At 42.1% G+C, this 22,960-nt stretch overlaps 2 long non-coding RNA genes across 6 annotated transcripts in view; one reads left to right on the forward strand and one right to left on the reverse strand.

Annotated features, from left to right (window-relative positions):
- Positions 1-840: 840 nt before the first annotated feature.
- Positions 841-22,960, forward strand: part of LOC141577127 (uncharacterized) — a 257,231-nt gene continuing 235,111 nt past the window's right edge. For all 5 annotated transcript variants that reach the window (XR_012505747.1, XR_012505745.1, XR_012505748.1 and 2 more), the window contains exons 1-2: positions 841-1,459; positions 18,093-18,143. This is a non-coding gene — a long non-coding RNA (uncharacterized LOC141577127). The remainder of the gene's footprint in view (positions 1,460-18,092; positions 18,144-22,960) is intronic.
- LOC141577128 (uncharacterized) lies at positions 9,223-21,883 on the reverse strand. The gene is made up of 3 exons (XR_012505750.1): positions 21,825-21,883; positions 20,519-20,590; positions 9,223-9,342 (listed from the first exon to the last, which is right to left on the reverse strand). It is a non-coding gene; the product is annotated as an uncharacterized LOC141577128 (long non-coding RNA).

The raw sequence follows: 22,960 nt of genomic DNA on the forward strand, positions 1-22,960 counted from the left end.
GAGAGTAATTAATTGCTACCATATGAAGCACAATATGACTGCATTAGGTTTTCAGTTTAATTATGTTACTACTTACCTAGAGATTAGTTGGGCAATGTCTGCTTCTAACTGAAAGGGAAAGGAAGATTAGTGAGCTGACCAGAAGTTTGTTAAAAGTGGGTGTGATTACAAAATCTGGCGGGAGGGCTCAGTATATAAAACAAGACCCTTTTAGAGTAGAAAACTGAAGATTGTTGCCTTTTCAGCACCTATCTTCATTCATAAATTTAAAAACTATCAAGTGTGTACCATGTACCAGACTCTATTGGAGCAATAGGTCCAGTTCTTTAAGAATGCTCGGCAGAGAACACACGGACCAAGAGAGAGAAAGCAAAGAAAACTATTTCCTGAGAGCTGAGCTAGCACTATTTCTAAAATTCTTTGAGGAGACACAGGCAAGACTCTTTTTTTTTTTTCTAGTTTACATTGCAGTTTAAAACCGATTTCTAGGGGAGGGTAGAGCTCAGTGGCAGAGCGCATGCTTGGCATGCACGAGGTCCTGGGTTCAATCCCCAGGACCTCCGTTAACAACCCCAAAATATAAAATCTGTTTCTCATGGAGTATCACTTCAGAGCTACGAGGGTTTAAAAATCATTGGATTCAAACTTCTTTTCTAGAGGAACGCCGTCAGCGCCGTGGGGCTGCGTTTCTTCAGGCGGCGCGGAGGACAGCCTGCCCCGGGGTCCTTGGAGCGGGAGCCGTGGCCACGCCCCCTTCATTGTGGCGGGCGCCGTGGCCACGCCCTCTTCCTGGGGCGGGCCCCCCACCGCCCCCGCCCCCGCCCCCGTCCCCGCCCCGCCTTGTTCCAGTGGCTTCCAGAAGGGACCTATGCCGCCGAGGGGAAGCGGAGCGGTGCGCGCTGTGTGTTCTCCAGGCCTTTTAGGAAACGTGGAGTGGCTCCTGGGGCCCCATACAAGCGGAGTTACAAGAAAAGGGGCGTTGGAGCTTTCGAGGGCATAGGTACTGTTCGAAAAGACAGGCCCCGCGAACGGCACCACAAAGCGGCGGCGGAGGCGTTACCCAGCGCAATGCCGGCATCGCTGTGAACGAACAAGGGTCCGGTTCCCGCCACGCGGAGCGGAAGCGCTTCCTGACTCGTGTCGGTGGAGTGGTCGGAGAAAGAGGGAAGCTGGAGAGGGCTCCGGTGAGGCAGCAGCCTGCCCCGGGCCAGAGGCGGGCGGCGTGAGAGCCGAGGGGAAGGAGCCAGCCCCGCGGAAGCCCCGCAGAAGCCCCGCGAAAACCCACTCCTGTGAATTCATGACCCAATGGGTGTAAAGAAAGGAAAGACTTGCGAGGGGCGGCCGAAGTGCCCTGTTTCCGGAGGTGCAGTTCCCAAGGAAGCCTGAGTCAGCGATCATCGCCAGGAGCTGGCCTTCCCGGACGGACTAGGGGACAGAGCACCGTGAGAACCAGGGCCCGGTATGGTTCCGTCCCCGGGGGGCTCAGAGCCGGGATAGCGGGGCGGAGGGGGCTGAGGAGGAGCCGCGCAGGATCATGAAAGATCTTCTGTATACTTGGCTGCTTTGCTCTTTGCCAAAGTTATGAGGGGTGACAAACTTTCTGAAAAGGGCCAGATAGTAAATATTTCAGACCTGGCAAGGGACATACATCTCTGTCAAATATTCCTTTTTTATTTTTATTTTTTTATGGTTCTTTCTTTAATTGAAGTAGAGTTGATTTACAGTGTTGTGTTAATTTCTATTGTACAGCATAGTGATTCGGATATATATATTCTTTTCCATCATGGTTTATTATAAGATTTTGAATATAGTACCCTTGCTCTGCAGTGGACCTTGCTGATTATCTATTTTATATATAGTAGTTTGTATCTGCATATCCCGAACTCCTAATTTATTTCTCCCTTCCCCCTTTCCCCTTTGGTAACCATAAGTTTGTTTTCTATGTCTGTGAGCCTGTTTCTGTTTTATAAATAAGTTCACTTGTCATATTTTAGATTCCACATATAAGTGATAGCATATATTTTTCTTTGACTTACTTCACTTAGTATAGATAATCTCTGGGCCCATCTATGTTGCTGCAGATGGCATTATTTCCTTCTTTTTTATGGCTGAGTAGTATTCCAGCATTATTATTATTATTATTATTATTATTATTATTATTATTATTATTATTATTATTATTATTATTATTATTATTATTATTATTATTATTATTATTACAGCTCTTTAAACACATTAAACCCATTTGTCACTTGCAGGCTGGATTTGGTCCACAGGTCAGCTTGCTGACCGCTGTAGAGAATGGGAGGCATTGTAGACATTTAAGCAGGAAAGGACATTATCAGATTTGTGCATTGGATAGCGTACTCTGGTGGCAAGCAGTGTGGCAGAGATTTGGTGGGGCTGAGGTGTAGGGAGAGTTAGGTCAGAAGGGATGTGTAGAAGAAGACTCTAATCATGATGGTCCAGGGAGAAATAATGAGGGCCAGGACCAGGGTGGTGGCAGTGATGCCAGTGACTTCTTCATAGCTGGGCTGGATCACACATGCAGGAGTGAACGGGCATGTCATAGTGCTACCTTTCTCTCTTCCTCCTTCCCAACTCCAGGAGACATCTTCTTGTCCACCTAGGGTGTGAGTGACAAGCAGAGGAAGGATACCTTAGCTTAAGTCCTCCTGTGTCCAGACACAGCTTCACCCTGGGGCACAGCTTCACCCTGGGAGACAGAGCCCATCCCTTTCCTGTGGACCCCACATGCCAGGTTCTCCCTCCAGCTGGTGGCAGCCATAGGAGGGCAGCTCCCATCCCTCCTGCCCCTCCTCAGGCTTCACACTGGGCTATGCCTAAGTCTCCTCTTCTTTGAGACCAGAGTCTTATTTTTCTCTTGAAAATAAGCATTTCCCCAGAATATCTCACTGTATGTGCCGCCTCCACTTTATTCTAATTGCCCTCAGTGCCATGCAGCTCAAGCCTGGCACTTTTCACCCCGCTTCTTCTGTTTACTTCCAAGAAGAGTTTCCTGTTTCAGGTGTAAAAGATAGGACTAGGGCAGAGGGACCCCGGGCAGGGTGGAATCACGTCTTATCCTTTCGCTCGGTGCCGATGACAATGGCCCTCCTTGTGGGAACCGGGCTGCCTCCCAGCAATTTGTGTACGTGGTCTTTGCATGTTTTTTGTCACTTAGATTTCTGAAGCTCCTCACTGACGTGGGTCCCTTTTATTCCAGGCCCCATCTCGCCTCCCCTTATCTGCTAGTCCTCCTTTCTCTGTAAGTGCCTCTTTCATCTCTTCAGGGTTAGCTTTCTCCCCCCAGGACACGAACACGTTGTTTCCAGATTTTCTCGCTGTTCCCAGGGTAGAACTCTTGCCCTTTTTACTTGTGTTTCCTTCTCAAATACTTTCTTGCAATTTCTTGAATTACGTTTGGAATGGTGAGTTGCTCATTCTGGTAGGACTTGTTTTCAAATACTTCAAATATCTGTGACAACAGGTTACGTTTTCGCTTTCCCCTTTTTTGCTATTTTACTTGATAAAACTTTGCCGTTGACTTTGGAGCTACAAGCGGCTCCCCTTCAGCGGTGCTTGGTAGGGGTGCAGGCCTCATTGTATTGACTCCGGTCCTTGTTTATGTAACTTAGTTTTGAGCATAAGTACCCTCACTGATAGATCACTGAGCAATGTTTCCACGGAGGATGTCTTCTCCTTTTGCACAGCTGCTTTAGTCAGTGGCTCTGATCTCTGGGCTTTTCTTTATTATTATTAAACTCATGAAGCAGAGCTGTTACATTTAGCACAAGTGCCCTCTGTTGTAGCTGAAGACAATCCCCTGTTCTGCATTCTTTGGAGGTCACCTATCTCCCCTGTTCCAGAATCAGCTTCGGGACAGAACACATTTTCTTGGTCGCTTCCTGATGGAGACTGGATTTAAGGGGTAGAATCAGAGGAGCTGTGGTTTGTGCAGGCTGAGAATCCAGAAGCGGGTTCTCTTTCTCCATCCATGTGAAGCTGGGTAGGGCAGGAGGAAGCTGCAAGTGGCCTGCCTCTCCCCTCCCAAGCTCTGGAGCTGACGCTGGGCTGGATCACGGTGGGCTGTGGGCCGGGAAGTACAGCTCTGGCTTCTCCTGAACCTTTCTCATCCTGCTGAAAGATTGGGTTTGGGGCCTGCTGATTAGGGACTGTGGTTTTGCTGGTGATTTTTGTTTTTCAGGAAAGACCTCCAAGCTAAGGAGAAAGTGTGAACACTAGCTTTGCTTGGATATGGTACTTTTCAGTGAAAATCACAGCATTTCATCTTAGTATTTGCACCCTTTGCTCCCTCAGTCCCAGAGCAGCCCCTGCCTAAATTTCAGGCGTTCCCCAGGACAGCTGAGCCCCTGGGCACCCAGTGTGGGAATCTGAGACACAGCCTGTGGGCTGCTTAGAAGACAGGGAAAAGGTATCCAGGGGCTTTGTAGCTTCAGAACTCTCTGCAGGGCTGCAGGGGTTTAAATTGAAAATCCAGTCCCTTACAGGACAATATGCATTTCAAGCAGAAAGGGGATTTCAGAGATCATCAAATCTAATGTCTGTTTCATAGATGTGGAAATAGAAACCCAGAGGGATTAAGTTGTTTGAGGTCATATGTTGGATGACCCCCAGAGCAGGACTTGAAACCTAGGCCTCCTAACTCCCAACCTAGTGTTTTTCTCATGGAGGCATTCATAGAGCATGTTTATATTTTGGTTTTTTAAATTATTATTTTTTTATTGAAGCATAGTTGCTGTACAGTATTATATAAGTTATAGGTGTACACTATAGTTATTAACAGTTTTTAAAGGTTATACGCCATTTATAGTTATTTTAAAATATTGGCCTCTATTCCCATGGTGTACCATATGTCCTTGTAGCTTATTTTATATCTAATAGTTTGTACCTCTTAGTCCCCTACCCCTGTATTGTCCTTCCACCTTTCCTCTCCCCATCGGTAACCACTAGTTTGTTCTTTGCATCTGTGACTCTGGGTTTTTGTTATATTCACTAGTTTGTTGTATTTTTTAGATTGCATACGTAAGTGATACCATGTAGTATTTGTCTCATACACTGATGTTTAGATTGGTCCCTCTTTTTGTTCATGGAATAATTCATTTGTCTCTAAACATTTTTGGGGGACTATCCCCTATATCCTATTGCTGTTCCAGACATCAGCTGTGACAGCTTTGTGAGGTCACTTGTCATTAGCTGTATTTAGCAGTGTTTCTGGTTTTATAGGTAAATTGAAGCACTAGAACCATAGTCTTTCCGAATTAGAACTTTTTACAATGGGAAAATGTAATTTAAAAAAGGTTTACATTTTAGTTCTAGTTCTGTTAGAAACTGCCCAATTTCAGATGCATTTCCAGGGGGCTTTCTTTCCCTGTTTACTGAGAAACATAAACTGTGCTGGGGGCACGATGGTCCTTGAGCTGTAGCTGTCAGGGTCTTTGCTGTCTACCCTCTGAGTGACATGCTGTCTCTTGGGCTGCACGGAATGATCAAAGTGAGGTTGCCAGTGGGTGACCTGCTGGTCTGAAGCTGTTCTCTCCCACCTGCCTACTTACAAGGGCTGTCCCAGATCACAAGAGCGTGTCAGCCATCTGCTGGTCTAATCTGCTTCTATTCTGAGTTTAGGGAAACAAACAGAAGGCAGAAGGCAGAAGGCATAGGACCTGCAACAGAAGGCAATATTTGGGTGGTGTCATAGTTAGGGGGTTGGGTTTACTATGAGTTAAAGGCAACATGCAGGACTAGCTGATCACTCACCATCATGCAGTCTTGGCCTAAAGGCCTTTTCCTTGCCCGGCACTGGATATGAACGCATTTGACCATGGAGCATCTGGGACTTGGGTTTGCTAGGGTTGGCTCCCGGCATGTGGAGGTGCATGAGAAGCTAGCTGAAAGCCTAATGAATGGATTTCAGGAATTTCCAGGAATACATGTTCAATATGCCACTTTGGTTGAAAAATTAATAAATATAGCTTGTGGGAATGAATGAAGCCGTTAGCAGAGCGTTTCTCCATTGGCAGAGAATTTGTAGCGTATGTGTGCTTGGAGCCTTTGGGAAATAACAGAAACAAGGAGCGCTTTGTTAAGCACCCAGAATGTGATGGGATACTTTCTGTGTATCACACTAGCCTCTGCATCACCACTCTGGATGCAGCACATATAGATTGTTTCATTTCCAGGTTGTTGTTGTTTTTAACTTGAAATAGTCCTTTGACTTGATTTTAGACCTCAGTTTCATGGCCAAAGCATACATCCTGGAGGAATAGTTATCTCTTCTTTCCCTAAAACAAGGACAACAACAGTATACTGGCTGCATCTTGTATTTATAAAGCGACATTTCCACATCTGCCCTGTGCATTTCTGTTAGTCAAGTGGTTGTAAAGAAGGGAAAGATAAAAATGAAAGAAACGGGAGTAATTTAAGGAAAGAATAACTTCCTTTTTATTAGGTTGCACATGATACCAGGTATCATTTTTGTATAAATACTATGGAAAATATTTAACCTATTCATACAGGTTAAGTAACTACCTGATAAGCTTTGTTGGGAAAGTTTGTTTAAATGCTCTCGTTAAACCGTGCCAGGCAATTTTTCAGATTATCATATACATAACCATTAGGAAGCTGAGGGACAGAAAGAATTTCTGGTGGACAAATACACTTTTTCATTGTAGAAATTGTTGCTACTTTATATGTCAGAGAGCGCAAAGCAAGTCAAAAAGTCAAAATAACAAGGTTTAGATGGAAGCCTTAATGATACAATTTAGTCTTCAGTGAAGGCAAAGGTAAATTCCTTCAGCTGTTGGCTAGAGGGAATCGAAGGGCAGGATATTTTAGGTTGGTCTCTGTCTATAAATAATACATGAAATGATTAGACAGCAAAGGCTGAGGGGCCTGGGGGATGCAAATAGAACTTCTGGGAGACTGGCCAAACTGTGTATTAGGATAAAATTTAGCAGTGTTACATTTGTAGATTTCATCTTTGAGTGGCGTGATCTTATAGTTTATCCCCCAACCAGGAAACTTTGAGAGTGGAAGTGGACAGTTTTAATAACTATGGCAGGACAGTGTGTGCAACCCAGGACCAGCATGGGACACCCAGCACGTGTGGCCACCTTTCCTTTGAACCTTACTTTATACTGAACGATTTAAACACAGAGAATTAAATAGGCCATTATCTTTTTTTGGAGGGGCTAGGAGATCTTATGCACAATTTAAAGGGCTTGTACTGTTTCTGTTGTATCGAAGAAAAAATGTTTGTAAAACCATCAGACCATAAAATGTATAACTTAATGTTATATTATGTTATACATATTATATTATAAAATGTTAAAACCTTACTTGCATTTACCAAGCAGTGAAAGACTGCATACAACCTCATCCCCCACAGACAACCATTATTGCCTTTTTATCTACCAGTGTGGATTTTACTTTATTAGGTAATCTATCATCTATCTACATACTTACCTGTCTGTCTATCTACCTTCCTATCTATATTTTAACATAAAAGGGATCCTGCTCTACAAGTTGTTTAACAGCCTGATTTTTAGTCACTTTAATATTGTTAACTTGTTAATATTATTTATAGTATGGCTATCTTTCCTTTCAGTAAATGTTATTCTTAGTAGCTGTATAGTTTTTCATTAATTCAAAAAGTATTGGAATTTATTTAACCAGTCCCCTATTTATGTACATTTGTTTCCAATGTAGTATAAACAATACTATGTTAAATGTTTGGGGCGTATATACATTTTTTATACTTATTTGATTATTTCCTTAGAATTTATTCCTAGAAGTGAAATTGCTGGATTAGAGAGCATACACACACACACACACACACAATATTATATATACCCATAATATATATACATATATGTAAATATTATATATTATATTTATATGTATTTTTCCAAGCATTAGTAATTAATTTTCCATTTAGTATGATTTTATAAATTTACCCATCCACCCTAAGAGAGTAAGAATTCCTGTTTAATCATATCAGGGCTAACAGTGGATATTAATAATTAAAGTTTTTTTGCCAATCTGAAAGATACAAAAGAGCATTTTGATTTAATACCCATTTCTGTGATTATTAGTGAAGTGAAACATCTTTGAAACTGTTTATTGGACATCAGCATTTCTTATGTCAATTGCTTGTATCAGTCCTTTAGGTATGTCCGATTTTCACAGGCCTCAAACAAAAGAATGCAAATCACAGCCCTCTAAGGCAGTTCTTCTCCCCATGTCCTGCTTATTAGCATCATCACCTGCTCAGAGTTGGCCTTCACGTCTCTCAACTTCTCCATCCACTTGGACACCCAGTTATGGTCTATTTAACTTCTGAAATGTTTCTCAGATAGGTTCCTCTTCTCCATTTCTTCAGTGACTGATCTAGTCCAGCATCCTTTCTTACTTTACTTTTGTCGGCTCTGAACTGGTAACCAAAGGCCACGGATTCTAATGCATCCAGAGACAGAGCCCTGAGGCCAGGGGTCAAGTTTCCCCAGATCCCATAAGAGTCATCATGATTGGACTGGCTGGGCTATTACTCATCTTTGTATCCCTGGTGCCTGACACATAGTAAGTACTTGACAAACAAAGGATGAAATTGCTTTTCTCATCTCTGGTTTTTCTCATCTTCTAGATTGTTATCAGAATTCTCTCTTCAAAACACAAACATGATTGCCATTCTCTCCTCTTAAGAATTGTTGCTTGTGCCCCATTTACTGTAGCTGGATTTCTCAATCACAGTACTGTTTACATTTGGCCCAGATAATTCTTTAATGTAGGGGGATGTCCTGTGCCCTGTAGGGTGTTTAGCAGCATCCTTGGCCTCTACCTACAGATGTCAGTGGTACTCCTTGCCCGCTTTGGTGTAACAACCAAAAATGGCTCCAGACATTGACAAATGTTCCCTGGGAGATGGGAGTGCTGTGCCAGATCACCCCTGGTTGAGAACCACGGGCCTGTGGGAAGAAGCCAGCACTGAGCATGTGTGTCATTGTGCTCTGCTACCTTTCCAACCTTATGTACTGCCTCTCCTGAGCTTCCTGGCACATGCCGATCCCTTAGCCCCTGTGCAGCTTCTCACGTGCTGGATTGTCAGCCCTTCAGTGGTGAGTGAGCCCAACTGCCATGACAGACAGGCAAACACGTGTTGGATCAGATGTAACAGAAGTTTACTTTTGCTACAGCACTGTAGGTTTGAACATGTTGGGGAAGCAGCCTTCCATCTGTCAGTCCTTCAGAACCTAGAAGGGCTGAGGCTCTGCCATCCTTGATACACAGCTTCCAAGACAGCCCTGGGGATCATCTCCATCCTACCTGACAAAAGAAGAAAAGAACACTGGGGAGTCCATGAAAGAGATGCTTATGGCCAGGATTGAAAATGGTACACATGCCCTCCACTCCCATTCAGTTGGCTTGAACTCAGTCACATGGCCACCCTTAAGTGCAAGGGAGGCTGGGACATGTAGTCTAGCAGATCATGGATTTTCAGATCTGCCAACACTTTCTGCCACAATCAGCTTATCAGTTCAGCAAAACCTTGATGGCCCAGCTCAACTCATAATTATGAATTATGATCTCTCCATGATCTCTTTTGTACACTTTGCTTATACTAGTGTACATTATAGTATGATTGGCATGGTGTAAAAATCATTTTTTCTCATTGACAACTAGGATATTTCCTGGTACATGGTGGGTGTATATCTGTTGAAAAAAAGCAAATGGATAATATTGATTTATATAGTATTTCATGGGAATGCCTCCACCACTCACTGAGGTTTTTTGTTTGTTTTCTGATCTCTGTTCCAGGAATCAGAAATACTACTACAGTTGTCTCACTAATAAAAAGGTGAGACAAGCTGATTTGCAATTTCTGGCAGAAAACTCAGCATCACTTGAGGCCTAGGAAAAGTGGAATGAAAGTCTGTCTTTCCTGCATGCCTCTTCTCCTGGTCTCCCCAAACCCCTTGTGCTGTCTACAGACCACTTTTCCACCGGCTCCCCCATACTGTCCCCAGCCCCCTTCCATCCAGTTCCTGGGGCTCAATGACTTAATCCTCCTACCAGAGATTTGCATTTAAAAAGGAGTGATTGTTAACCCTGAGGAATAATTGACTGATGAGTTAGTTATATTGGGAAAGAACTTGGGATCCTGATTCTGAAAGGCTACCTTTTTTTTTTTTTAATCTACATTTGTAATTTGACATTTTCCTAGGAAACACAAGCAATAGTTAAAGGGAGAAAAATGCCTACCATGTATAATTCTAGAAAGATTTCTTACAAATGGGAATTTTGTACCTTAGAAGTAAACAAGTCTTCTTTTGAACACTGGCTATATAATTGCCAAGGTAAACGGGAGTCAAGCCCTATGTGCCTACGATGCCTGCTGTTCTTACTAACTAAAATGGGGTAAGAATGAAAGTATTTCTGCAATAAATGTTCAGGGGATTTGAGCACCCATTTAAGGCTGTAACCAGGCCAGAATTTCCTTTTTGAGGCCAAGCAGAATCTGGTCCAAAAACATAAGCACAACAGGAATGTTTCTGGTCATTTTTCTCAAATCCACCAGACGGTTCCCACCAAATTTTCCTACAAACTTAGCCTGTATACTGCATCTGCAAGACAAGGGAGAATTTATGTCAAATGTACCCCCCAACCCCAAGTTACTTTGACAGTTGCAACCCTCACTTTCTTCTCTGCTCGGATTGACATCTGAGAAGGGAGACCACAATTGCATACCGTTTTATAGATCCACGTGATTAAAACCAGTTCTCCCTATAGGTCACATCGTGTATGAGAGGCACGGTTTTTGTCAAGAGACCAGCTACCAGCAGAAAGGGTTTTGATGCTATTGCTAGTAAGAAATTAGTAACTCGATCCTAGGTCTGTTTTAAGCCAGCTGTATAATTATACTGCTTCAGCGGTAAACCAGACCTTTGAGCCAAGGGTAATTTAGAAATTCTAGATCTGTATTCTTCTCCCCTCTTTCTTTAATGTTCATCTTTGCTGTCTCTCCATCTTCTGCCTTCAAACATATAATTTTCCTCCATTCCTTCCTCACCCCTGGCTCCTTGTTTCTGTGACCCTCTGTCACAAAAGGACAGATGCATTCTGTTCCCCCTCATCCTGGGAGATCACAGGCAACAGTCAAGGCTGTGTATGAACACATCTAATTCTGAAACGTTTGCCACTTTTTGAGGGTGTCACCAGCTCAGGCTTCTAGTTTGCCTCTGGGATTGGAGGTTAAACTGGGGCCTTATCCTGTGTGCCCATGAAGTAACCTGTCTTCAAAGACTAGGACTACGCTGGAGATGACTTTCTGCATCTCTTGAGCTGTTCCTGGTTCTGTAAACTTTTTGTACTCAGAGCTCTTTTGATATAGAAAGATTTATTAAATACTAAAAGTGAAAATCAGGGCTTCCCTGGGGAAAATTTTGTATCTCACTTGTGTTTTCCCTCGTATTCTTTCTCCCAATTTACTCCCTAAACCCTCCTCTCTCTTTTTTTTTGTGATTGTTTTTCTACTCTTTTAAGCTTCATTTTGGGATGGTTAAAAAAAAGCAAAACAAAACAACACCTCTCTTAAGTACACCCTGAAAGCCTAAGTTTTCACTTCAGCTGCAAATTGTCCAAACCACATGCATCTCAGCTGAATGCTCCTCCAGCTGGCCTCATTCTGCCAAAGACCCTTTTTCATACCTGACCAAATTTCTTTAGAGTATGGCTAGAATTATTATCTTTAAGAGATCACTGTCACCAAATTCCAGATCATTCTTTTGCACGGCAAGAGAGGTTCCTTTGTAACTAAATTTGATAGCATTTTTTCCTCCAGAATTGCCTTCTTCCTTCTTTGTTTCTTCCTTTACTCTTTCTCAGTCCACATTTGCACTCCTCCCAGGTAGCCTGATCAGCACTTAGTCTGTATTTCCATCTCTGTGGGTCTCTGTCTTGCTTGTCCTAATCCTCAGCCACCCGTGGTACAGAGGGGCAGCCAAAGTTTCCTTCGGAGACAGCTGTTCCCCATTTCAGGAGTCTCAGCTTTGTGGCTTTGTTGATTGTCTTCTCACCTCTAGGTTCGGTCTGACTTGTAGCTAAAACATAACTAACCATTTTGCTAAGACCTCCAGGGCCAGTGCCTAAGCTGTCAGCTGCAGGCCCTCTGCGAGAGCATCCTGCCATGCAGATGCCACCGAAGCCCCATAAGCCACACACCACCCCCCGACCCGGGGGGAAATTAAGGCAATTTCACTAAGGCCCACTGGTGAGGAAAATTGGTTGATCAAGTTATTTCTAAGTGGCTTTTCAAATCTTCTCATTATTCTGGGGAAGGGAGTTAGATTGTCAGGGCCTGGTCCCTTGCCCCCAGATAAAGCCAAATCCTCAGGAATCCTGTGAGTGGAGAGGCTTGGAGGCTATACCTTGGAAAAAAAACACAAGGCCCAGCTCAGCAAGGCTGTCCCTTGGTGCTGAATGCAACCAATTCTTGCCTGTTTTAAGTGAAAACATCCTGGGATGGGGAAGTGTATTTTGAGAGTGGAATGCTTTGTATGTAGTTCCTTGTACTTGGGGGACAGCATGGTGTGTTAATAAATGAGAGTGCTCCTTAAGAGTCTGCTCCTTTCAGCTCCCAGGCTGTGTCTGCTCAGGGAGCCCAGTGATAAAGATCATTAATTTTTTTTTCTGTAAGTAAGTGAATCAAAGGGAAGCTTCCTTATCTGCATTGTCTGGATGCCAAATTAGGTTGCATATTTATTAACTCTTTGATAGTCTCAGCTGCCAGAGAGCCTTTTGCATATATGCACATATATATTTATATGCACACACATATATACACATATATACATATGCACACAAATATATAGGGAAGTTATAAATATACAGCCTTTCCCTTTTATATGTATAAAAATGAAATCTCCTTGTATATGTCCATCTGCCTGCATATTTTACCTGTCTCCATCATATCTGTACAATGGTGGATGTGTCATGTAATGTCTCTACATCCAGTTTGTCCATCTGTGAAATAAAGTAGTTGAGGTTTTTGTTTTTAAGCTGGTATTTTTGGTAGGGCAGTGCTTCCACTGTAATCCAGCACAGTTCTGGGCACGTGGTGACCCTCAGAGCAAAATGACATGCTGGTGTGTAACAGGAAATATCCACTTCCTAATGTTGTGTTGAGTCCTAACATTCCATTATTCTGATATTTTTAGGGAGTTCTGTCGGGTCCTGGCAGCGAGAGGAGGGAAATGATCATCAGATCCTCATGCATACATATTCTAAGAGTCGAGATAGAATACTGTGGATTGCAACTCACCTGGTTTTACAAACAAGACCCAGTCAGGTGAACTTCCTCTTTTCCTGGAGACCTAGGTTGGCCTGCTAGGTTAAAGGCAGTGGACAGACTTCATCTGGCTTGACAGTGAGACTTTTGACTCAGTCTTGGGCAACATGCTTATCAATAAACCTCAGTGGCAGGCCCCTTTGCCTCAAACCCAGGTTGCTGTGTTCACTGACCCCTGTGCACCATCAGCGTCTTCAGACACACGGCTGTTAGCTCACACGTCTTCAGTGTCACTCTCCACTTTAAAATCCAAGAGTGGCCTCTCAATTGCCTTTCTGACAATTTTCAGGGCCCTCAGCTTAGCATTCAGGCTTCACTGGGTTTTTGGTCATCTTTTCCTTCCAGCTTTATCTTTAGGACAGACCCATCTCTCCAGTGAAAAGTCTTCTAATTGTTTCACTCCTCCCTGTGACACTCCCGCTCCACCCTACATTAGTTCTGTGCTAGGGTTGCTGTGTGGCAAAGCTGGAACACTTCTCATGCAAAGCCAGTGTCTCCTCTGCCCCATCCTGACCTCCCCTTTGAAGCCCAGATCGGGACCTGCCCCCTCCATTGAGGTGTCCCTGGTGGGCTTGCAGCAAGGGAACCTGCCTTCCTTGGATTTGTCCACCTTGGATTTGTCAAGGCATTTGTAGTCTGCATGACACCGTTTGCCCTTGTTCCTCCAAACCTGGTCCCTTCAGAGCCCTTCTGGAGGAGCCTGGCAGGACCTGGAGGGTGTTGGAGGGAACCAGGGTGGGGATAAGAGGCTGGAGCCCGAGATGTCTGGGAGGGCTTAGAAGTAGAGCTGCTTCACTTGAAAGAGAAAAAACAGAAGCTAATTTCACAGAAGTCTAAATATGTGATTAAGTATCCAGTCTGCATATCCACTAACAGTGAGGGTAGGAAGACAGACGTGGTGTGCGAGGGGAGGTCACGAAACTTCCTCAGTGGCAGTGTCTTTAAGATTGGCTCTGATGGTGTTGGTCAGACCAGAGACAGAAACTGGAAAATGTGCCTCCCTCTTGTGGTCCATTGTAGCCCAGAGACTTAAAGCTTTTTAAATGTCAGGCAGATATTTGACTTGATAAAGTGAAAATTAAAAAACAAAAACATACTGGTATTTAGAAGTCATTTTCATAATCCTATGAAAATTTTCCTATGTTTCTCTTAAGCTGGGAAATGGAAGCAGCCTTCAAATTTGCATAGTTAACAGATCTTGTGTAAGTGTATAGTTGTTTATGGAATTAGTTATAAAAATGGAGAAGTAGAAGGACTTGACAAAGTTAAGATCTTTTATTATTAGAAATCACCTTTTTTGACTTGGGTTTTCTCTAACTTGACCATCAGGCAAATAACAGTCTTCATAACCAGAGGGTAAGTTGGGCTGTGGGTGTCATTTCAAAGTGATTCCCCCTTCCTTTCCCTCTGCTTGTGTCTAGTCAAGGGTCATTGACCTAAATCTTTCATCTCTGGGAGGGGTCCTTCTAACCCATCGGACTGGATTCTTGGGTAAAGTTTTTCTCCATCTCAGTTACTTTGCTTTTTTTTTTATAGGGAGCTCTCCTCTGAGATCAAAGACAATCTATAGCAATTTATGAGAAACAAAGGAAGTGGGAGAGGATGCTAAGCTATTTTAAGTAGGGGGGGGGTCTGAAACAGTGAACCTGTCAGAATATCTGGCCTCTGCTGTGTCTAAGAGCTGGGACGAGGTGCAGCTTCTAGGTGTGGGGGGAGGGACATGCGAGCTTGCTCTGTGGAACTGGTCTTCACACCATCTGATCAGCGTCCCCAATGCTGACTGCATCCCCGGGTCACCTGAGTTCCTCTTGAATGAAACAGATGACTGGGCCTTACTTAAATGATTTAACAGGTCCCCAGCAAGTCCAGTGCCTTACAGGTGTCCTGACACCATGGACCCAAACAGCACGGACAGCCATTGGCCCAGGTCCCTGATACTCAGTGGATTTCTTTGTTCCTCTTCCTGCCAAATGCACTTGCATTTTTCAAAGGGCTCCAAGACAAGAACCTGGTTAATCCCGACTCCAGTACATTCACTGGAGAAGAATAAAGGGGAAATTTACAAAAATGAGAAAGCTTCAGAATAAGACTACATAAATTATTTTGGAGACGGTTTTTCCTTCTTGTACAATTTTCAGAGGGATTTTGTAACACACGTGCACACACAGTCAGAGAGATGAGTAAACGGGAAAGAAAAGATTGACTTTTACTACTTGCTGGTTTAAACTTAAAATTTTTTTCTTTATATTTTGAGTTCTCCTTTTTTCCCCTTAGAAGATATCAAGCTGTTTTCAGGAAGAATAGGTGTTTGGTTTTGGGGGACGATGAAAAGCATGACATCACCATGCTATTTTGATAGAGTGAGAGAAATATGCCAGTTTTAGGGCAGCTTCATTTGGTTCTGTGTACAGAGGAGCTGAATTGTGTCTTTTTTGAATTTGGCTTCAGTTGGGGCTGCAGCTCTTCCCTGGAAGGATAACATTTATTCAGAGCTAATTTGTAAACTTCATTTTCAGTTTAAGGTCTGGAATCTAAACTGCTGTTCTGTCCTTACAGGCCGCAGCCCAGAGGCTCTGTGAGCATTTCAAAGAGGGTCAGATTTTCAGGATTCTGCCATTGGGCCCCAGTCTCCCCCAGCCCCCACTTGTCTGCTTGATTTTGGGTCAACTGTAGGCTATCAGTTTGGAAAGCAAATCCTTAACCTGGACTTTTTGCTGATAAAGGCTCTGTGGATGGCAAAGTGGCAACTTATTTATTTAGAATTTGTAGTGGAATCTTTTTCTGCACATACCTCATTGTCAGCAACCCCTGTTCTGCCCCCTTCCATGCCCCTGAGGTTTTGAAATGTTTCCCCTGAACATTAATATGTTTATAACATTTCTCAAATGGAAGTCCTCACTCCTCATAAACATTCAGCTTTTTGAAAGGAATCACCCCCCTCCCCACCTCTCCATTCCTGGAGACCAAAGCACACTTTCTGTGTGTTGTGGAAAAGGCTGCCAAGTACAGCTGTAATGCTGTTTTCTAAACAAATTCAGATATCATTGTTTTATTGTTAAAAGAAGGATTTCACTCCAAGGTCTCTAGCCTTTATATGGGTCTCTGATAGATGGTGCTTTTTGGCAGGCTGGAGATAAGCCCGGGTCAAGGAAACAGCTTTCACTTGTCTCTGTAAGTCTCTCTCAGCCTGGCCATATCATTTCATTATTTCCTTTCCTGTTATCTTCAAACACTCCCTCAAAGCAGAGCTTGACAAGAACAGGAAGGTTGGCAAAGGTCTGGCGAGGAGGTGGTTTTCCTTCATGTTTGAAAATGGTCGCTTTCCTCCCCTGACCCCCACCCCGACCTCTCTTCATTACCCGCTCTCTCTCTACAAAGCTGATGAGAAAAATTCAGAACTCCTTTCCCTCTTTAAAGTAGGTCCTCTAAGAGGTTTCTGATCAGCTCACTGTCAGCCTGTTTCCTCTGATCAGCTTAAATAGGTCCACTTGAAGTTCACAACTGCCAAAGCCAGCATGCATATTGAAAGCAAGGGGAGCATTTGAGAAGCACTTATGAATGTGTCCACCCAGGATTACCTGGGATGCTAAAATCCCTGGGACAGTGCTAGGTCCACAAACCCTTTCTTGATTAAATTAGTATTTCCCACTAACAGGAGGAGGAATTCCCTTTCCACAAGCTGATTTCTTTTCTGACCCCCTCTTCCACCACTAAAATGTAAACTCGATTCCTGGGTCCTTAGCAGGAGACTGTTTGTGACTGAGGGTCCCTATAAGCAAGCCCGTACTGAACATCTTGGTACAAATGAACTTTTTAACCTCTCATTGATGGCTTTCTGTCTAATTTTATACAGGAACAAAAAGCCCAAACAAAAGTAAGGCATGTTATCTCAGGTTGACACAGACATGTGGGGGCAGGAAGTTCATTTCTGCACTGTGGCCCCCAGGTTCTTTTCTGAGATTTTCCTGCTCTGTCTTCAGAAAAGGTCGGCTTTGTTAATCATTAGCCCCTGACAAGAGTGTGTCCATTTCAGCAAAATTAATAAGAGATAGCATTTTTCTTCCTTCTAAATGGCCCATGTTGGTAATTAACATCGCTTTTCATTACTCAACTTGAAAGCTGCCTTCTCTGGCTCCCCTGACCTTGCCCTGGCTTTGTTAAACTGTGGCCTCCAGCCTGTGAGAGATCTAAATGCAGAAGAAGCACCCAGGACCCTCACTGAGGTGCCTTGAAAGAATCATTCAACAAGTATTTATTGAGTGCCTACTGCGTGGAGCTACCAAGTTGAATCAGACAGAGACCCTTGTGGAAAGGAAATGGGCAAGAGGTAAAGTGGGGTTGTTTAAAGTCACCTTAATGCTACAGAAACTGATGGCTGCCATGAACAGAAGCAGATCCAATGAAGGCAGAACAGGATGGAGAAATGGCTGGGGTAGGAGTTTTATGGTGGAGGTGACCTTCGAGGGGGACATGCAGATGTTGGAGTTCATTGCATCAAAAAGGGATATAAAGGTTCAAATGATCTTTCCTTGCACTTTTTGTGTTTTTTTTAGAGAAAAGGAGAAAGAGTACTTTCATAGAGAATATATAATTTTTTTCTCTTTGGTGGGTTTTTTCCCAGTATATTTAGCCAATGAGCTGTTGACATTTTAGTAATGACACTACTGTCTAGTTTACCCAGCTCCCCAGACAGTGTGTAAAATGTTTTCCTGTCCATTTTTCCCATCAGGTGTGTGCCCCAGGAGGATTCTTGGTCTCAGAGATGGAAATGTCACTTGGGGTGAGTTAAGATACATTTTATGTCATTCACATCTTTAGCGGTGAACTCCATGCTTTAAAGAGCCACCAAGAAAAACCCAAATAAGAGGAGGTAGGTTGAAAAAATTATGGTACATCATGGGATGAAATCTCATTGCAACCAAGATGGTGAGGATTTTTAACTGTTTATGACAAAGCAAAAGTGGCATGTTCTCACTTTTGTGAAGAATATGACTATGTACATTGAGAAGTACAGGCTAGAAGACTCATTAAAATATTAATAGTGGTTATTGATGGGTGCTGGAAAAGTGCATGATTTAAATTGTTCTTCCCTATGATTTTCAGTGTTTCCCAAAATATCTACAGTGTCTACATACATTACTTTTGTAGTCAGCTGAAATGCTATTAAAGAATAAAGATGCTGAGGGGGGTAAAAGGGACTTTATTAAGGTGGGAGTTTAAATATGGATTATGAAAATGACAAGGAGGATATTCTCCCTTCTCATGCCATTTCTAATGTCATCAGTTGTGAAAAAGGAAAAAGCACTCTCACCCAGCTTCAGAACCAAAAGCAAGAGTCTGTTTTAAGTAACAATGAATGACATTCGATAAATCTGATGGAAGAGTTCTCTTTCAGCTACTTGGGTTGAAATTTTGTCAGTTGACTCTTCTAGAAATTTTTCTAGTCAAAGAATCATTTCTGTCTCTGTTTCTGGTAGACTCTAGGTTCTGAATTATTCAAGGGTCAAAAATCTGTTGCAAAAGTTGTCCTGATCACTTTTGGCTGGGGAGGGGTAGGGGGATGGAGGCATAGGGATGGGGGAAGAAGTGTGTAAATTCCTATGTTATTGTTCTCTTGTTCAAGCTTAATCATATAAAAATCTAAAGGTCAGTTGTTCTTCTGGTAATTTCCTTCACAGAGGCACAATGAGCCTCTTTATTTTTACCCATTACTTTGCAATTTTCTTTTACTCAAATTACATGCATCAGATAAGCTTATTTATTTCACAATTGGTAATAAGTGTTCAGCGTATCTAAACTAGGGTGCAGTCATCTGCAGGTCCAGGAGCAGAGGAAATAGCTTTGGCTTTTATTCAAATCCCGTCCCAGGTCATTTGCAATAGAAAAGCTTAGTTGGAGGGTGTGGGGTGTGGATGGCGGGGGTGGAGACAGGGAAGGAAAAGCAGAGAAATTGAAAAAAAAGTAAACATGTAGTTTAGGTTAAAATCCCAGCTTCTTTTGGTATTTTGTGTCATCTGGGCCTCACAGTTTGAAGATCTGCTAAATTAGAGCAACAACCCGTGGGGGCCCCTCCTCCAGAACGGAATTGTCTTTTGACATCTGAGTCACTCAAAATTGTGGGGCCAAAACATATAAGCAGAACAGAGAAGCTGTTTGCCTTGAGCACGCAACTTTAAAACTGTTTTGGGTCTTTGACAGAAGGTTCCTCCTCACTTTTTTCTTCCTTTCAAACACTCAAGAAAAACAAACAAACAAAAAAACAACTCCAGAAAAAACTGCCTACATGATGGAAGGATTCAGGACCTGTCTCTCATTTGTGCCTTGATGACAATTTAGCTACTGGCTGAAAAGGCAGAAGTAACCTTGGGAAAAGAGGTAGAGCTGAGTGACCTTGTCCTTGGAGGTCTCAGCAGTTCAAAAGAAAGGTCGCCTTCAAATCTGTTTTATACCAACTGGTGTCCTCAATGACTTAGAAATATTTTCTTCTCTTCTTTCTGTGCCTTGCTTCTTAGGAGATCAAGCAGCTTATAGCCAATACAAATTAAAAACATAAAGAAAGCAAATTCTGCCTCAGTAGGTGGGGAGAGAAGAATCAGAATATTGAAGTCACTGTGGTTGACCGAGCAAGTTAACGCTAAACTTTCTGGCAACAAATGCAGAGAAAAAGTGGGTTGGGGGAAGAAACATGGCAGTTGCTTATTTTTGATTCTTTGTGAGGAAAAAGCATATGACCACAGGGAAAACACAGGCTTTCAGTAGTGAAAAAATTTCCCCCGTGTGACTTTGTGTAGAAGACACTAGAAATGTGGTTGAAAATATATTCAAGAAGGTTTTCTAAACATTTTCCTTTTCTTTTAAACTTTCTGACCTATGTATCCATTTGTCTTGGTTATTAAACTTATTCATTAATATTTCTTCCTGAAGCTTTTCATGTGGAGATGAACAGTACTGCTACCTTAATTAAACAAGGAGCCATGAGACTGAGGTGGCTCCTGTGCCAGGAGCCTAAGTGAGCAAAGTGAGACCTAAGCCTTTCATGCCAGAATTAAGAATGGGAAGCCCAAGAATAGCCAATCACAAACAGCCAATAGGCTTTCCAAATGAGGCAAATGTTTCCGCTACTGTAGCCAAACAAATAAATATGCAGACACATACCAGGTTTGCAGTAGACTCAAAATTGTGAAGGTGTCAGTTCTTTGCCATATAATCCATTAATTCAATGCAATCCTAAGAAAAATTGCAAGGGGGATATTTAATGGAACTTCACAAGCTGATCTGCAAGTTTATATAGGCTAGAAAATGCACAGATCAAAAAAAATTCATTGAAAAAGGGTTAACAGTGATAGGAGATTTATCCTGTTTTATGTCAAAAGATACTTTAAAATGACAGTAATTAGAACAGTGTGTTCTTAACACAAGAATAGAGAAATGAATCCGTGGAACAAAGAGTCTATAAATACATCCATGTATATTTACATAGGAATTTAGTATTTACAACAAAGAAAACACTTCAAGTTATGGGCAACTGAGGACCTACTTGATAATGTCAGGATAATGAGAAGAAAAGAAAATTTCAGTCTCACTGTAAATATAAATACATGCTTCATATGGATTAAAGAACTAAATCTAGAGAAAAATCTGTGAAGTATTAGAAGAATAGCAAAACTTTTTTTTTTTTGTAATTTTTAGGTGGGTAATACCTCTTTTAAGGAAGATATAAAACCCAGAAACCATATAGGATAAAGTTTTTTTTTTAATGGTACATTAAACATTTTAAGCTTTAATACAGTGAAATATATAAAATGTGAGCAACAGTCTAGGGTGAAATATTTGCAAGCTAACTAGTAGGTAAAGATTAAAATTCACAATATATAAAGAGCCCATACAAATAAATAAGAGAAATAAAAAAGTAGAAAGACAGGCAAAAATATAAACAGTCTAAATAAAGTGAACAATTTACATGTGAAAATGTGCTTAAGCAGTAAATAAAGTACAAAGATCAAAGTAATGATGATAGATCATGTTTTACCCATTAGATTGGAAATTAAAAAAAAAATTGTGTTGCTTTCAATGTTGAAGGAGCATAAAATGCAGTAGTCTTTTGGAGGTCAATTTGGAAGTATATATCAACAGAGAAAATGTCGATATACTTTGAACCATCACTTCCACTTCTACGTTTCTTTCCAAGGGGATTCTTCCCTCATGTGTACAGAGAAGCATCAATCAACGCAGTATTATTTGTAATGGCAAAAAATTAGAAGCCATTTAAACATAGAAGGTAACATGGTTAGGGAAATAAACTATGCTCCTTTCTGATACAGCCACTATTATATAATAGTGTGCAGCAGTAAAGAGAATAAGGTAGAAGACTAGTAGAAGAAGAGCAGACTTACAGTGCTCAGAAGGGAAGATTTATAAGGTATATTTCTGTGTGAAAAACTACAGACAGAACAATACATACAGTTTAATCCTGTGTTCAAGCAGACCTCAGAGATGTTGTGGATTTGGTTCCAGACCACTGCAATAAGGCAAATATCACAATAAAGTGAGTCACACAGATTTTTGGTTTCCCAGTGCTGTAAAAGTTATGTTTACACTAAATTGTAGTCTGTTAAGTGTGCCATAGCATTAAGTCTAAAAAAGCAATGTATATACCTTAATTACGAAATGCTTTACTGCAAAAAAAAAAAAAAAAAGAAAAAAATGCTAACCATCATCTGAGCTCTCAGTGAGTCCTAGTAGTTACATCAAAGATCACTGATCACAGATCACCAAACACATGTAATAACAGTGAAAAAATTTGAAAAATGTGCAACAGAGGCAGGAAGTGAGTAAATGTTGTTGGAAATGTGAGGCCAATAGACTTGCTTGATGCAAAGTTGCCCCAAACCTTCAATTAGTAAAAATCGCAGTATCTGTGAAACGCAGTAAAGCAAAGTGCAATAAAGTGAGGTATGCCTGTAATTCTGACTGTAGGAACATTTGAAAGAATATATTCATTCTTAGTTCTAAGTAATTAAACATTGTTTTAAGAAGGTAACATATCATTAGCCAGTGTATTTTTCATGAAGAAGATTCTTTATCCCAACTTAGGCAATGTAAAGGGCCTCAGGAATTCCCAGTCATCAGGGTAAATGGAGTCCTTCTTGGGCCTCTTTTATGGAAGGATTTCCTTCCTTTAAATATCATAATCTCTGGTCCCCCCCCTACTCCAAGGCCTTTTTCCTTCCTAATAAGGGTGAGGAAGTCTTCCCTCTGGTGCAAGGAAGGGATCAGGGCACTGTGGATAGCTGTAAATCCTCTGCCTGTAACTCCCACTCTAGCTGGTGGATTTTCTTCCTTGCTCCCCATACCGATATTTTAAAACCTTACATTCTTTCCTCTTCTGTGCTCCCCTCAGGATGATGTAATTGTACAAAGTACTCAACAGGGAAAAGGATTGGGGCATTTCACACCAGGACAGTTAGTCCCTGCGTGATTGGAAGCAGGCTTGTTGGGTTTCGTTCTCCTAACAAAGTCACAAGTTGTTATATTAGGTGGTCTGGTGCATAAATCAGTGTCTGACAAACCTCCCCCTCCTTACAATGTGTAATGCTC

This window comes from Camelus bactrianus, chromosome 3, assembly GCF_048773025.1.
Source record: "Camelus bactrianus isolate YW-2024 breed Bactrian camel chromosome 3, ASM4877302v1, whole genome shotgun sequence".
Classification (NCBI taxonomy): domain Eukaryota; kingdom Metazoa; phylum Chordata; class Mammalia; order Artiodactyla; family Camelidae; genus Camelus; species Camelus bactrianus.